Here is a 4,030-nt window from a genome sequence, read left to right as displayed (position 1 = left end):
AGAATACTGGAGTGGATTGCCATTCCCTTCTCCAGGGGATCTTCCCAACCCAGGGATCAAGCCTAGGTCTCCCACATTGCAGGTGGATTCTTTACGTTCTGAGCCACCAGGAGAGACCAAAGATGAGTATGCGCTCGTGTAAATACCAGTTGGAAGGGTTGAGTCCTTTCTCAGCTTTGTCAGTTGTGCCGTTTGCTCTATTGGAGAAGGAAATGGCAACCCACTCCAGTGTTCTTGCCTGGAGAACCCCAGGGACGGCGGAGCCTGGTGGGCTGCCCTCTATGGGGTTGCACAGAGTCGGACACGACTGAAGCGACTTAGCAGCAGCAGCAGCAGCTGTTTGCTCTGTTATTATTGTGGGTTAGTCTACTTTTGGCACAATTTTACAGCATCATCGAAGTTCTACATTAGTATTTAGATCTCACATGACAGATTTAATGATCTTAGTTCACACCCCAATGACGTAGGTTTAATTTTCTGGTTCACTTGTTTTTGCTGTTTACTTTCCTAAGTTTCAGCCAAACTAAAGAAACTATGAAAACAGAGTCCGATGAACCGTGAAAGAAAATGCCACCTTTCTTGGTAAAAGAAAACCTGGATTCTTCTAGGTTGGCACCTTAGGAAGGGACTCTGCATGTGCGGCTGGAGGAAGTGTAGACCCCGGCGCCTCGGATTGCACTGCTCACTGAAGATGAAACATTTGGTTTATTTATTACCAACTTGAGTTTTCCTGAGCAGATTGTACAAGGGGAGTTTACAAAGTCTTCTTCTTTGGTGTATATCCCCAGCCCCCCAGCCGTGCCTCCTCGAGACAACCAGTGTAACTGGTTTCTCTGCATCTTCTAGGCTGAGACAAATACAGGATATGGTTTCCCTCTTCCCCTTTCACCAACGCATGATAGAACATGGCACACCCCAACACGAGTGACTTGGCCCCCGGCTGTGTCTTAGAACTACTCCAACATACAGAGTTCCTCATTCTTTTCTCTCTCCCTTTTTAATACTTTATTTACTTATTTTTTTTTTGCTGTGCTGGGTCCTTACTGCTGCACTCTGCTTTTCTCTGGTTTCGGCCAGCGGGGCTACTCTTTAGCTGGCAGTGTGCGGGTTTCTCATTGCGGTGGCTCCTCTTGTTTGCAGAGCTCTGGATGTAATTGTGATGCACGGGCTTAGCTGCTCTGAGGCCTGTGGAATCCTCGCAGACCAGGGACTGAACCCGTGTGTGCTGCATTGGCAGGTGGACTCTTATCCACTGTGCCACCTTCATTATAGAAAAGAAGTCCCTCATTCTTTTCTGTAACGACCACTGCATAGCTCTACCATAATTCATTTAGCCAGTTTCCAAGCACTTGCGTTGTTTCCTGTCTTTTCCTATTACCAAAACTGCTTCAATAAAAAAGTGAAGAACAACCTTTTTGCACATATGTGGCATCTGTAAGACTATTTTCTGGAAATTGCTGGGTCAATGAATAGGTACATCTTTAAGATTAGTATCTAGTGCCAAATTTACACTGAATATTTTCATTCACACCCTCCACCCCAGCACACACGAGTAATATATACACTCACCAAGAGTTTACAGACGACTTGGGAGCAACATAAGGAGATAAACCTAGTAACCTAAATTTAGATAGCTCTTTATGAGCTGTGGCTCACTATTTTTTAATTAAAGTTTTTAAGAGTAATTTTTGGCTTTGTTGCAAGACTTGTGGGATCTTGATTCCCTGAGCTGGGATCAAAACCAAGCCCCCTGAAGTCTGGACCATTGGACCTTCAGGGGCTCCTTCCCTGTTTTTTAGTTTGTGGTCCAATAGAGAAAGCTTTCCTGACTATAACTGCTTGTGCAGAGCAGAACCTCTCAGCAAGGTTGGGGAGTTGTTTTTCTTCCCCTCACCTTCTGTACATCCTTCAATTTCTCTGAGCCAGAAGGTAACACAAGATGCCTTAGGTAATAAAAGTCAGGAAATAGAAAGTCTAGTGTTCTTACTATCTCCATCGTCCCAACACCAACATCTGGCCCAACTAGATCTGATGTCCAAGGCTGAGTATGAGGAGTAGGTGGGTAGCAAAAACACTGAGGAGACCACACAGTCCTCTGCTGTTGTTTAGTTTCTTAGTTGTGTCCGATTCTTTGCGACCCCATGGGCTGCAGCACGCGAGGCTTCCCTGTACATCACCATCTCCCAGAACTTGCTCTCATGTCCATTGAGTCTGTGATGAAGTCCTGGAAGGTGGAAAAGGGAGAAGGGACGAGGAGGGAGAGTTTTCTCTCTTGATAGGAGAGGGAGGCTCTATGCTGCCCTGGATGTGTTGTGGGTGATGTCACTGTTGGCTTGTATATATATGTAGGGCTATGGAACAATGCCACTGAAGATAGTCTCTATTCTTCTATGGGATCTTAAAAGTTGAATATAATTTCCTTGGTTCCCAATGCTTGAATTTTATTAATTATTGGTGAAATTTTAGTACAACAACTACTAATTACAATGAAAAAAAACACCCCTGGACAAAACTATCTGTAATAAAAGATGGTCAGGCAGAGTTTGCTATGTGGTTATCATGTGTGCTTGGGTGCTAAGTTGCTTCAGTGGTGTCGGACTGTTTGCGACCCTATGGACTGTAGCCGTCAGGGATTCTCCAGGCAAAAATGCTGGAGTGCGTTGCCATGCCCTCCTCCAGGGGATCTTCCTGACCCAGGGATCGAGTGCACATCTCCTGCAGTGGCAGGCAAATTCTTTACCACTAGTGCCACCTGGGAAGCCCGTGGTTGTTATATTCCTTTTCCTTTCTGAGACACAGCTCAGATCTCTTCTCTGCTTTCCTTGCTGTTTGGTGAGGTCCTTGTGACTACGTTCTGGGCAGAGGAAAGTAGGCAGAAGTCCCAGGCACTGTTTCCAGGCCCGGCCCCCGGAGGGGAAAGGCTTCCAGGCTTTAAGTCACAGGAAAGCCAGAGCACAGAATGAGCCTGGGGCCTGAATTCTCCTTTAAGAGAGAAACCCAGGAAAGCCTAAGATTTGTAGCCTCCAACTTATCAACTAAGCACCACCACCAACAAAATAGGGGGATGCTAGTTCTCTCCTTGGACTGATCTCTGCTGGCAGGTTACTGTAACATCCAGATACAAATGTGCTTCCAGGTAAGAAGGCATAAAAATGGGATTCAAACTCACAGTAGAGCTTTCCCCAGCTTAATTTATTTATTAACAGGAAAGTAGAATTTATTGGTGGGCATGAGTAAGGAGGGGCCAGTGCCAAGCTCTCATGAGTGCAGGGCCCGCCATCGGTCCAGAGGGCCAGGATTAGGGATTGACCCTGCAGTCGCTGGGATGAGCTGCTTTTCTGTTACCATGTTTTCAAATTCATCCGCATTCAGCTCCACTTCTTGGAGACTGAGATCTTCTGTTACCCGGGGAACTTGAACTTGGCCCTGCGAAGGGCCTCAGTCACACGCTCCTTGATCTGCAGCTTGGTGTGGATGGACATTACAACTTGGCCAGTGTTGACCTTGGCCACTGCACCCTGGGGTTTCCCAAAGGCACATACTTGTCTGGAGCATAGACTGGGGATAGCATGCCAGTCAGGAATGTCCACTGGAAGGGGTTGTCTCCAAGGTCTCTTAGGGCAACCTGTACAGGCAACAGGCTACCTACACTACCAGGGAGGCTGATTTTTGCAGCTATGCCCCAACTTTAAGTAAAAAATTTTACCCTGAGTTAGAAGAAGGGCTCAGATAATTCTGCATGAAACTTCTTGAGTGAAAGTCACTCAGTCATGTCTGACTTTTTGTGACCTCATGGTCTATAGGGTCTATGGGGTTCTCCAGGCCAGAATATTTGAGTGGGTAGCCTTTCTCTTCTCTAGGGGATCTTCACATCCGTAGATCGAACCCAGGTCTCCTGCACTGCAGGTGGATTCTTTACCAACTGAGGTATCAGGGAAGCCCCACAACTTCTTGAAATAAAAACCAAAATAGAAGTCTACTCTGCAAACTAGAAGGTACTTTTAAGAATAGTAAATTCTATTTCAGTGGC

General features: G+C 46.2%; 1 non-coding gene across 1 annotated transcript; it reads right to left on the bottom strand.

Annotated features, from left to right (window-relative positions):
- Window positions 1-3,597: 3,597 nt before the first annotated feature.
- On the bottom strand, window positions 3,598-3,726 carry LOC128059711 (small nucleolar RNA SNORA70). The gene has a single exon (XR_008200634.1). It is a non-coding gene; the product is annotated as a small nucleolar RNA SNORA70 (small nucleolar RNA).
- Between the last annotated feature and the right edge of the window lie 304 nt (window positions 3,727-4,030).

This window comes from Budorcas taxicolor, chromosome 14 (assembly GCF_023091745.1).
Source record: "Budorcas taxicolor isolate Tak-1 chromosome 14, Takin1.1, whole genome shotgun sequence".
Taxonomy (NCBI): domain Eukaryota; kingdom Metazoa; phylum Chordata; class Mammalia; order Artiodactyla; family Bovidae; genus Budorcas; species Budorcas taxicolor.
This window is presented reverse-complemented; position numbering and strand designations above follow the sequence as displayed.